This window comes from Sarcophilus harrisii, chromosome 5 (genome assembly GCF_902635505.1).
Source record: "Sarcophilus harrisii chromosome 5, mSarHar1.11, whole genome shotgun sequence".
NCBI lineage: Eukaryota > Metazoa > Chordata > Mammalia > Dasyuromorphia > Dasyuridae > Sarcophilus > Sarcophilus harrisii.
This window is the reverse complement of record NC_045430.1, coordinates 175542468-175555355: the sequence shown is the minus strand read 5'-3', so window position 1 is coordinate 175555355 and position 12888 is coordinate 175542468. Positions and strand designations below refer to the sequence as shown.

The window sequence follows — 12888 nt, the reverse complement described above, 5'->3', positions numbered from 1 at the left end:
GGTGTCTTATCAGACATTTTGACTTTCCTTACCCTGTGGTTATTTGTGTATGTATGTACCTCATCTTCTCTATCAGTTATTCAAACAAGCATTTATTAAGGACCTACTAAGTGTCAAGTATGCAGGTTTTTTCTGTTTTTTTTTTTTTCTGAGAAGAGTAAGACCCCAGTATGTGAGCTTGTCAGACCCTGTTCCGGGTTCTCCACCTTCACCCAGCTCTCACCTGTGGCTCCAAGAAGCTCTGTAGCATGTGCGCCAGCCAAACTCCAGGAAATGTCTGGGCAGATGGCAGACTAGGTTGAAAATAATAGACTTGTTGGTGAGTTAAGGGGATGTCTATCCCAAGCCTGTGAAGACTTTCCCATTGCAGTAGGTGATTGAAGACGTTGTATTCCAATGGCCATAAAGGTGGCTGAAGCAGGCAATGTGGAGTACTTAGATTGGTCAGGCACGGAAGACAGCCAAGGTCACCCACCAAATCCTGGACTGCTGCCTGGTTGTCTAGGTTGTCTTGATTTATTTTTTTTGGCCACCAGATTTTGATGACTCTGGAAGAGAGAGTGAGGTTGATGACTTTGTGCAACTCTGCCTCACTTAAATCCAATCCACTCACACGACAAGACATCTCCTGATGATGTCATTGGTTGTCTTCAAAAATAAAGAACAAACAATAACATTAAGTGATCAGTACTTTGCTAGGCAATGGGAAAACAAAGACAAAAATGAAACCATCCCTGTCCTTGAGACTTATATTGTGCCTGTGGATATAATATGAAAGTAGGGGTTGGGTCTTCTTCCTGTTAGTATCTGCCATAAAATGTAACACAACATAATAGGTAGTCAATAAATATTGGGATATTGATTCTATTCTAATTTATTTCATAGTTATTCATGTATATGTATTATTAGTTATTCATGTTATTCACAGTTATTCATTAATGTCAAATCTTCCCTTAAAGTACCTTGGACTATAAGCTCCTGGAGGGCAGGGGCAGTGTCTTTGTTATAGTACCTTGTGGTATACACATAAGGCTATTATCTCTATTCTCCTCAGATGAAAGAAATAGTTGATTAAATTCAGAGAGGCAATACTTTATCTGTCTTCACAGCTGTTCTCCTTTGACTGGTACATGTTGTGACATGACTTAGATGCGCACCCCTAACAAGCACTCATATAGCAACAGCGTTTTTATTCTTTGGCATTCTAAAATTCTGGTAGAAATGATGGGCAGGTAACTGCTTACCTCAATTATTTATACAATGCAGAGAAATATGGAAAAGATGTTCTCTATGGAGTAAACCTTTTGTTTTACACCTCAAGGAATTTCTTTCTTAAAGGATTGTTGGAAAATAGGACATATCTGAGCTGGTGTCTCAGTGTGGAATAATGGAAAGAATTAGGGAATCAGGAGACTTGGACTCCAACCTCAACTTGCTAATTTGCTGTGTGATCATGAGAAAGTTATCCCACTTCTCTGGGCCCCAATATATTTCTCTGTAAAGTAAAATGTTAGAGTTGGTGATTCATTCTAAGTAGAAAAGGCTTTCACTGTTAGCAGTTTGTTTTCCATTTTAATAAATATATCTTAAATTTTTTTCTGTTAATTTACAATTGCTGGATATATTTCCAGGAACTTTTATTTCTTTAGCCCTGTTGATTTTTTAGAAAAGATACCACATTTAAAAATGGATCTGTAATACATTCCACATTCTCTTCAAGATCTTTCATCTTCTGGTGACAAGAATTTTCATGTTCTTTTTTGAAAGGACAAGACTTGAACTGAAAAATCAATTCATTCCAAGAAAGGAGAAAAGGGGCTATTATTAAGAAGTAAAGAACAGTCCAACAAAGGGGTGAACAGATCATTGGAGTCATCTGAGATAACGTTAGTATCTTTACTAATAACTTGGTTCCAGCCTTGAGCTTTTGACTCTTTCTCTTAGTATTAAAATCAGTCAACATCAGTATAGGCAAATAGCCACGGGTTCATTAATTCCCGATAATGAAATCTCAATATCTTGGTCCTTTGCTTTTTTTTTTTTCATTCTCAGAAACATAAATCTAATAAACAAATCCAATTATCTCTACATAGCAATGATTGTTGATTCCATGGGTATGATTTTTATGTATATAACTCTCTCATCTCAACCTTTCTCCCAAGTTCCAGTCTAATTATAATTTCTTGTTAGACATTTCCATCTGGTTGTTCTGTTCAAACTCTTCAGGACTTTGATAAGTCTGTAATCTTTTAAATGGAGGTACTTTTCTATCAGTGTTCATTTCTATCCAATCATGTTTTTCTATCTTTTCTATCTTCTAAAGTTCTTTAGTATAAAGTTCTTACAGAGGATCCACTAGCATGCTTAGGACTTTTCTCTAAATCTCTTAATGCATGAATTCAAATAGAGCACCTCCATCAGTAGTTGTCCCATGATTTTATCCCTCCTCAAACTCTACATGTCCACCCATAATTCAATTTTTCTCTCTTTTTCTTTATTTCTATTAATGGAATTTTCATTTGCCCAGTCAACCTTTTAGTTGTTTAAAGTTTTCAAAGTAAATTTTACTTTATTTTTTCAGGAAACAAAAGCAAAAAACCAAATATAGATAGTCAAGCAAAGCAAATTCCTAAAGCAAAACAAACTCCTGGTTCTGCTCATTTTTCTTTGTAGTAGTTTATATAAGTCATCCTGGGTTTCTCCAAAACCACCCTTTTCACCATTTCTTATTAGTGCAATTAATATATTCCATTACATCTCCTATAATTTATTGATCCAATTCCCAATTGGTTTCCACAAAAGGAACTATTATAAGTGTATGTGTGTGTGTGTGTGTGTGTTTATAGGCTCTCTTTCTCTCTCTCTCTTTCTCCCTCCTTCCCTTCCTCTTCTCTCTTTCTGTCTCTCTGTCTCTGTCATTCTCTTTCTCCTCTCTCTCTCTCTCTCTCTTTCTCTCTCTCTCTCTCTCTCTCTCTTTCTCTCTCTGTCTCTCTTTGTCTCTGTATCTCTCTCTGTCTCTATCTGTGTTCCTCTGTCTCTCTCTTATTCTCTTTTCTAGGCCTAATAATAGTATTACTAATCAAAGAATATGTACACTTTAGGAAATATTGGAGTATATTTCTAAATTGCTGCTGGACTAATTCATAGCTCTACCAATAAGGCGTTAATAAATGTGTTTCCTTGCAGCTCTTCTAATGTGTCATTTTCCTTTTTTGTCAACTTTGCCAATTTGATGGGTGAGATAGAACAGAGAAGTTGTTTTACATTTCTCTTATTATTCGTGATTTGGAGTGACTTATATGGTGATCAATAGCTTGGCTTTGTTCCTTAGAAAACAACCTATTCATAACCTTTGACTACTTATCAGTTGGGGAACTAGCCATCCATTCATAACTCCTTCCCATAGCTAAGAAATTGTCATATCTTATCAGTACTTCCATTTTTTCATCTGTACCCTTTTTTTTTTTTTACCATGCTTACTGTCACAACTCTAATTCATGCTATTTTTATACCTCCCCAGCTCTGTCTCCTAATTGTCGTCCCTGCTTGCTTTTCTGTTCTCTAAGCATTTGAGGAAGTGACTGACTATCATTGACTCTTCCTTTCTGTAACAACCACTAGAGGGAGAAATCACTTTATTTGAAAGTCTGAGGTCACTTTTCAGTAAGATTTAAATAGGGAATATTAATGAATTGATGCCTGCATTTCCCCAATTTTTAGACATTTGGCTAGATGGCATTTGTGGGACCAATTCTCAGTCCACTACAAGAATTTAGAAATGCTTCTTGAGACAAACTTGTGGAAAGGAAATCTGGGAGGAGAGAAGAGTCAGAGGTGACTGGGATTCAGCTCTGCTATGTTCATCCCACCCTCACATCAAATAGCACCAAGTTGCGTAACCCAAACTCAATGATGACTGATTGATGAAAAGGGAAGGAAGTCCCTACACGGTAATTCTTAATTACCCAATCACTTAATAGCCAAAGATTCATCTGCCAGCATTCCTGCCTTTGGCCCCAAACCTCTCCCAGACCACTGCTCAGATAGCTGTGGGGAATCCTGAAACACCCCTGAAGCTGCAACAAGGACCTTGCTATTCAGCCCTTTTTAGTGTCCTAGGATTAGTGTCACTATCTGGGCAAGTGGAAGCCCTTCTGGCCTTCCTAGGCCCAAGCACTAGGAATGACGTTCAAATGAGGTGAAGAGGCAATCAGCAGCTATAAAAAAGAGAAAAGTGGAGAAGAAAAAGAACAGAACTAATTTCTAGGGTTTCAAGGAGTGCTGTCTCCTAGCAGAATAATGGAACACCTTCCCGCATTCTTTCAAGATCAGTCCCTAGGGACTAACCTAGGGAACTGAATAAAGTCACTCATGAAATAAATTTATGGAAAGCAATTCTGAGAAGGGCAGAATGAAAGGTGGGGGGTGGGATGGCTAGGGATGGGATTGAGATAATAATAATAGCTTGTATTTATATATTGCATATTATATGCCAGATACTGTGCTAAGCACTTTACAGATAATAAAATAATAATAAACATTTATATAGTACTTATTATGTCAGAAATTATGCTGAGTGATTTACAATTCATATTTTATTTTATCTTCACAACAACCTGCTTTTATGAGCCCCATTTTACACTGGGGAAACTGAGGCAGACTGAAATTAGATTAAGTTATTTGCTCAAGGTCACATAGTTACTAAGTAAGTAAGGTCATATTTCAACTCAGGTCTTTCTGACTTTAGGCTCATTATTCTTCCCATCTTAGGTACCTAGTAGTATAGTAGTAGAAATCCAGAACAGAATGCTAAAGGCAGAGAAAAGGTCCGACTACTTTGACTAGTGTTTCCTGATAGCAGTGTCCCAAATGGTCACCTTCAGTCTCTGAAAAAAGTAGATAGATCTCCTCAATAACCTGGTGGTCTTAGATAGCAGAGGACTGGGGGACAGGCACAATAGAGCAGTTCCTCAGAAGGGAAAGGATCTTTCAAGAAGTATACCAATGGAAAAATCAGCATAGTGATTGATAAAGACAGGCAAAGGCTGACTGAGAAGAAATGGATCAAAATTTGAAGAAGAGAACAAGTTCAAAAGACAAAAATACAAACAAAAAAGAGAAACTGAGTCAAAATCTCCCAAGGAAGGTGAAGACATCAGAAGAAATCCTCAAGATCCTCCGAGATGACAATATAGCAGCTCTCTAAACCTTCCTATTGGTTCAGGAAAGTAATCAAAGAATTAAGTCGATTACAAAGTTGAAAGTCTTAGCCTACATTGGAGACAGAGGTACAAAGATAAAGCATAGAAAGCCTAGGAGTATCAGTTACTGAAACATGGTTGTAGCACAAAGTTTATTCTGACTCTTTTCCAGAACCATGCTGGCCATATCTGTACATCTTTCCTCAGAGCTTTAGGGGTAATCTAATTTCTGTTGCCATGGGCTTGAACTTCCACAGCTGGGGTCCCCCAATTGTTAGGAACTTATCTAGTTCCATCTAACCTCTTAACATTGATTAGTTTTAACAAAGGAATATTTATAGCCAAGATTTAATTAGAACAAACATTCAAACTTTTCTACCACCCCAACACTTCGGGAGTTTACTCTCCCCAATAACACCCACTTCAGTTTATGGGAGAGAAGGTTCAAAATTTAGCCAAGTTCCTACATAGCACTGGTCCCAATAAGTCTGTGTCTAGATGTGGCACAACTGCTGGGTGAGCCACTGGGCCAGAGACCTAAAGGTCATCCCCAAAGATTTCTCCTTGTTCTTTAGGACATTGAAACAGCATTGGTCATGAAACCTGGCTCTGACTCCCAGGTTCCTGAGGATCACTCTCTCTTCCTTTTGAAACTCTCCCAGCTGGCCTGGTCTCAAGCTAATCAAAGAGCCTCTCTTCCACACAGGGTTAGTTCACCAGAACCAGTTACAGAATGTCTCTGTATGCTTTGTAGTCATTAGTACAAAGACTGCCCAGGTTGTCTCTCTGGTGGGTGACCTTGGGCATGTGATTAGGCACTTACCTCCCAGGGTTGTTGTGAGGATTAAGTGAGAAAATATTTGTAAAGTACTTAGTCCAGGGCCTGACACATAGTAATCATCTAACAGATACTTATTCTTTCCTCCCCTTCCCCAAGAGCTCATTGCATTTGCCAAATCATCATGACATGGAGAAGAAAGGATCAGTATTACATGGTGGGGGCAGCTAGTTAGTGCAGTGGATAGAGCACCAGCCCTGAAGTCAGGAGGACCTGAGTTCAAATCTAGCTTCAGACACTTAACACTTCCTAGCTGTGTGAACCTGGGCAAGTCATTTAACCCCAATTGTCTCAGGAAACAAACAAACAAATAAATAAATATTACATTGTGAAAGACAGAATTATGTCCTATAATTGTATAGAACAGAGTTGAAATAATATTGTATAACCTAGGGCTAAAAAAGATGATGGACATCTTTCTGCATCTTCATCTCAGATGTTACAAGACTAGTAAGTAGAACTTTTGGTAAGAGGAATGAAGGGAATATAGAAGGCCCCCTCTTTCTACTGTTGACTCTGGAACAGCTAGAAGAATCAGGGTGGCAAAATTCCTGTGAAACTCTGGTCAAATGATGTCTACAAACTTTTTTTTTTTTTTAACATCCCAATGTTTGTGCAATGACAATGAAAGCAAAAATGAAAGTTTAGCAAAAACCAGCAAGATATTGATTACATCTAATAAAATAACACTAGGCACCTATGGTCAGCCCCAGACCATCCATGAAAGGAAAGGGAGGGGAGATGCATTTAATCACCTCATCACTGGGGTCAAGCTTTGATCATCAGATCATTTTCAAAGATGTCCAAGAATAACATTTGTATAATTGAGAATATTCTTTGTGCTGTATTACTGGGAAACTGAGACAAGAACACAGGATAGAAGAGAAAGAAGGACCTCAAACACAAAGCATAAAATGTATCCCCCAATAAAGTAGAAGATCCTTGAGGGCAAAGACTATTTTTCCTTTTGCTTCTCCCCTCCCCTCAACTTGAAGTACAGTGCTTTGGATAGACTAAGTGCCCAATGCATACTTATTTACTGAATCATGGAATCCCCCCCTTCCCTTTATTTATTTTTTTTTGCTACCTAAGTGATATAGTAGATATGCCTATCTACTAGATAGGACCTGGAGGACCTGGAGTCAGGAAGACCTGATTTCAAATCTGACCCTAATACTTAAGTAGCTGTGTGACCTTGGGCACATTAAATGTCTGCCTCAGTTTCCTCATCTGTAAAATGGGGATTATAATAGCACTTCCCTTCCAGGGCTGTTGTGATGATCAAATGAGGAATAATTATAAGGTTCTTAGCAAATCCCTGGCATCACAGTAACTGCTATATAAATATTAGTAATGTGGTTTTTCACTTTAAACATTGTCCCAAATCCATGATAAAATGCAGCAGAACCATTGAGATTCTGGGAAGTGGTTGGTGCAACAGCATGTGTATTTAGGGTTGTTGAGAATGGGCAGGCTCATATTGAGGAATCAGTATGTGGGTTGTGCAAGGACGGCCATCAGGAGGTTGGACACTACATTCAACGACAGTGGCTAAGCAAAGGACACAGTCGCTGTGTGCTTTCTGGAGATCAGACAGCAGGTGAACCATGACCCCTTGGCCATTTTCTCACTAAGGGGGGATCCACACTGTCAGTTTTGGAAATGAAGGCTTATGCTCTGTCTTCATCTCTCTCTCAGAGCTTTCTCTCTCTCAGCTCCTCCTGACATAAGTAGTCCTGCTCTGATGATAGCCTTTCACTTTATAAAAAGCTCAGTCCCTGTCTCCTCGACCCAGTACTACTTTGTTGTCTGGGCTTCATTCATTGCCTCCCAGTTTATGTCTGCTTCACACAGTGAGGCTTAATCTTTGCTGAAATGCATTCCCCAGAAACCAGCCTGGGAGAGAAATTGGACTTTCAAGTTTCATTATTACCTGTAATTTCAGAGAGCTAGAAGCTCTTCTTGGTTCATGAAGATTTTTCCAATATGTGCATGGAAACACAGATTATAAGGTTTTTAGATAGCAGAACTCAGGAATGAAAAATGCACAACCTGTCAGCTATAACTTTCTGTGATTTTTTTTGGTGCTAATTTGTAGAGATAAGTAGGCCACAATCATCTAACATTAAAGGCAAGTTTCTTTGGAAGGCATTTGAGAGAGAGGAGGAGAAAAGAGAATGCAAAAGACACAGACAGACAAGAGACAGGGACGAGAGAGACAGAGACAGAAACAGAAACAGAGAGACAGAGACAGAGAGGAACAGAAGAGAGAAACAGACACAGAGACAGAGTAACCCAGAGAGACAGATAGACACACACAGATAGAAAGATAGAGACAGAGACAGAGAGGCAGGGAAATAAATACACACACACACAGAGCCAGAAAGAGCGAGAGAGAGCGAGAGCAAGAGAGCGAGAGCGAGAGCGAGAGAGAGAGAGAGAGAGAGAGGGAAAGAGAGAAAGAGGAGAAAGAGGCACACACACACAGACACAGACACACATACACAACAGAAAGAGACAGAGACAAAGACACAGACAGAGAGAGACAGGAAAATACACACACACATAGAACCAGCGACAGAGAGAGATAGAGAGAAAGAGAGAGAAAGGAGATAGAGAAAGAGAAGAGAAAGGAGAGAAAGAGTGAAAGAGAGAGAGAAAGAGGAGAGAGAAATAGAAGAGAAAGAAGAGAAAAAGAAGAGAGACACAGAGAGAGAGAGAAAGACAGAGACAGAGACACACACACACAGAGAACAACTTACTGTATACTAGACCCAGGGGATGCAAAGACAAAATAGATGAGATTGTGTTATCTCTTTATCATGTCAGTGACTAATGCCTCTTGCTTGGGGACAAGAGAGTCATGATTTATACTGAACTTTATGAGTATGTTTAGGATAGTTTAAAAAAATAAATCATTTGAGGCATCCCACAAATTTTACTGTGCTCTCATAATTTGTAGTGGTCTGTCCCCTTCTTACAATTACAATCCTCAATATCAGACTAAAAGAACATCTATTCATGTCTCTAGAAAGTTGGAGTTCCCTACCTCTTCAAGGAAAGTAGGGGCGTTTTTCATCTCTTCTGCAAGGCCAAACTTGGGCATCAAAATTAGGTACTCTTTCTGTCACACTGTATTGCCACACTTATATGCAAGGTTTTATGGAATAAAGAAAGATGAACTTTCTGCATATACAAACTTGCTGCAATTTCTATATCTCCTTATTCCAGAATTCCAAAATTTAGGGTAAGGATTTACATTTATTCAACTTGAGGGAGGCATTCAGTTTTGTTTTCAATTCAGATCAGTTCAATTCAATTCAATTTATTTCAATAAATATCTTTTTTTAAAAAAAATATTTCTTAAGCACTTAATGGGAATAAGGCACTGGGGATATAGAAATTAAAACTGAAAGCCCTCATCCTTAAGGAGCTCTGCTAAAGGTATATAGCAAGTATCTTGAAACTTGTTCAATATTGCCTGTCTCTTCATGAACCCATTTGGAATGTTCTTGACAGAGACCCCAGAGTGGTTTGCCATTTCCTCATTTTACCAATGAGGAAACTGAACTGGATTAAGTGCCTTGCCCAAGATAACACAGCTACTAAGTATGGGAAACTAGGTTTGAACTCATGAAGATGAAATCTTCCTGTCTTCAGGTCACATACTACTAATGGTAGTTGTAGTATAAAGATATGTTATTGCTATAATACTTTAAGTTGTCCTTTCAGCCCAAGTCAGGAGAGATGCAATTCTACCTCTCCCTAATGTTTTTAAAGTAGAATTTTTATTATTTTGGTTAGATTTCTGACTCTACAACCATTTAGGTATCTCTGAAGTTTGTTTTAATCTTAACCCAACGTCATCAATCATAGAGGTAAGGTAGGGAAGTGAGATGGGCAACCATGGTATGTAAAGGGCTGAAACTCTTGAGTTGATGCACTGAGGTCAGACAATCGAGCACTTAAGGCTAATTACTGATTGGACAATACTCTATAAGCATATGCTTGGAAAATAGCCCTTCCCACTATCCTGTGCTGGCTCAATAATTGGTGTATACAGAGAATTGTAGGATGGACGAGGGGATGGAGTAAGACTAGCCAGGATCACTTTGGCAATAGACAAGGAAGAAGGACATCATGGAGATTTTGTGTCCATCCAATTTACTTCTACCTCTAAAGACCAAGAATAAAGCCCAAGGATTTTTGCTTATCCTGACTCCGGCTCATTCTAAGGTATCCAGGTGCTAATGCAGCCAACACAATGGTGAAATGAATACTTTTGAGATATTTGGTATATACCATGTATTTATTACCTCCCAGAGATATTATCCATACAAGGTCTAAAATACTCAGAATGAAGGCAAAACAATATACTCTGTGAGATACTTTTTTTTTTAAAAATGAAAAAAAAATCCAAAATATTCATGTATATGTTGATGACTGAAATCTGATTCATGACAAATTGATAAAGAATAGAGAAGAATAAGAATAAGATCTGTGATTTTATTTTTACAAGATACTCCCAGATGTTGAAACTCTTAGCCAGTTCAGGGCAGCATCTTTCCCACAAAATATTGTTTTAGAGAGCTGCCTTGAGCAAATTGAAGGTTAAATAACTTGTCCAGTATCTCACAGCCAGTACTAATCAGAGGCAGAACTGAATCCAAATATTCCTGTTTTTAAGGCCAGCTTTCTATCCATCAGGATATGCTGGAAGGAGAAATTATGTTTCTTAATGGGAAGGATTATAATGATATGGCTTTATATTGAGTAGTAGCATCTCCATAGTAAAGGTTTCCACTTTACAATGCTAAATACTTTGCTCCTTAATTATACAAGCAATATATGGAAATGGTTGGTCTTGACTGTAACTAATTTTAACATTCTTATTCACATTTCCTTCCTTGGTGATGAAAGAAAAGAGCTTCTGGATATTTTTTTTTTCCTGTTTGACATTTATTTATTTATTTATTGCATGCACGATCACAAACGTATTTCTACATTAATCATGTTGTGAAAGAAGCATCAGAACAACAGGAAAAAATCATGAAAAAGAAAATAACAATTAAAAAGTGGATATAGTATGCTTTGATGTATATTCAAAATCCATAGTTCTTTTTCTGGATGTGGATAGTATTTTTCCCACCATGAGTTTTTTAGAATTGTCTTAGATCATTGTATTGCTGAGCAAAGTTTATCAAAGTTAATCATCCTTACAATGTTGCTGTTACTGTGTACAATGTTCTCTTTGTTCTACTCCCTTCACTCAATATCAGTTCATGTCAGTCTTTCCAGGTTATTCTAAAATCAACCTATTCATCATTTCTTTTGGAATATCAGATTGCAGGCCTTTTGATCCTTTAAAGTGGAAGCTGCTAGGTCCTGGGTAATCCTGATGTGGCTCCTCAATATTTGAATTGTTTCTTTCTGACTGTTTGCAATATTTTTTCCTTTGTCCAATAATTCTGAAATTTAGCCACAATATTCCTTGGAGTTTTCATTTTGGGGTCAATTATTTTTCCAGTGAGGTATTTTACATTTTCTTCTATTTTTTTCTTTTGTTTTTTGACTGATTCTTGATGTCTTGTTGAGTCATTCATTTCCATTTGTTCATTTCTACTTTTTAGTGAATTAATTTCTTCAGTTACCTTTTTTAGCTCCTTTTGTATTTGGCCAATTGAAGTTTTAAATGAGTTGTTTTATTCAATAGATTTTTTTCCCATTTCACAAATTTTGTTTTTCAAAGGGTTGTTTTCTTTTTCCATTTTGTCAAATCTATTTTGTAAGGAGTTATATGCTTTTCCCATTTCGTCAAGTCTATTTTGTAAGGAGTTATTTGCTAAATCTATTTTTAAGGAGTTTTCTTCAGATAATTTCTGTGTTTCCTTTTCCAAATCCTTTTGCAAAGTTCTCATTTCTTTTCTCCATTTTTCTTCTAACTCTCTTTTAAGATCCTTTTTGAATTCTTCTAAAAGAGCCTTGTGTGATGGGGACCAATTCATATTACCCTTTGGGGCTTCATCTGGAGAGGATCTGCTTTTAGTGTCCTCAGGATTTGAAATCTGTTCTCTTTCTTTATAAAAACTATCTATGGTCAGAGTTCTTTTTGCTTTTTTGCTTATTTTCTTTTAAAGGTTGAGTTTTGTTTTTAGTGCAAAGGGGAGATTGTCCAAGATTATGCTACAAGGGACAGTGGCTGCACTGGGTTGGTGATGAATGACTTCCCGTGCTGGGTGGGTGTGACCAGGTCCTGAAATTCTGGGGGTTTAGGGGCTCAATATTTGCTTTTGTATTTGTGTTGGATGTCTTATAGCTAATCTGCTGAACTGCTGGCTTGTAAGAGGGACAGAGTAGCCAACACTACTTTAGATTGCTCTTCTTATATTCCCCTGTGCACAGGGACCCACACCCACCCTGGATTCCTGCTCTGGCCTGTGCTCAGCCCCTCCCTCCATGCCCAATTGCAATATAACTTTTTCTGAAGTTCTTCCAAAATATCTTCTTCTGGAAATTTGTTACACTCCAAATATTGTGGGGTCTGTTACTCCACAAACCAGTTCAGAGGCTTGATCTTGTGTTGATTTGAGGGACATCAGGGAGAACTCAGATAAAGATGTGTCTCCTCTCCACCATCTTGGCTCTACCTCCCTACTCATTTCTTATAAAACAATAGTATTCCAAAAGCTTCTGTTCTTGATGGACTAAGACTAAGTCTTAGCTTATGTAGCATATAATTTACTAATGTAGCATAGCTATTACCCCTTCTTCCATAAACTCCAGACCTGAATCTCTGAGTTTTATATTACTAAAACTCTGAATGTTAAACCTCTAACTGCAAGGGAATTT

At 37.8% G+C, this 12888-nt stretch overlaps 1 protein-coding gene across 1 annotated transcript in view; it reads left to right on the top strand.

The window, feature by feature from the left end:
- The window catches only part of ZNF800 (zinc finger protein 800), a 93476-nt gene that overhangs the window by 76240 nt on the left and 4348 nt on the right, over positions 1-12888 (top strand). The window lies entirely within an intron of this gene.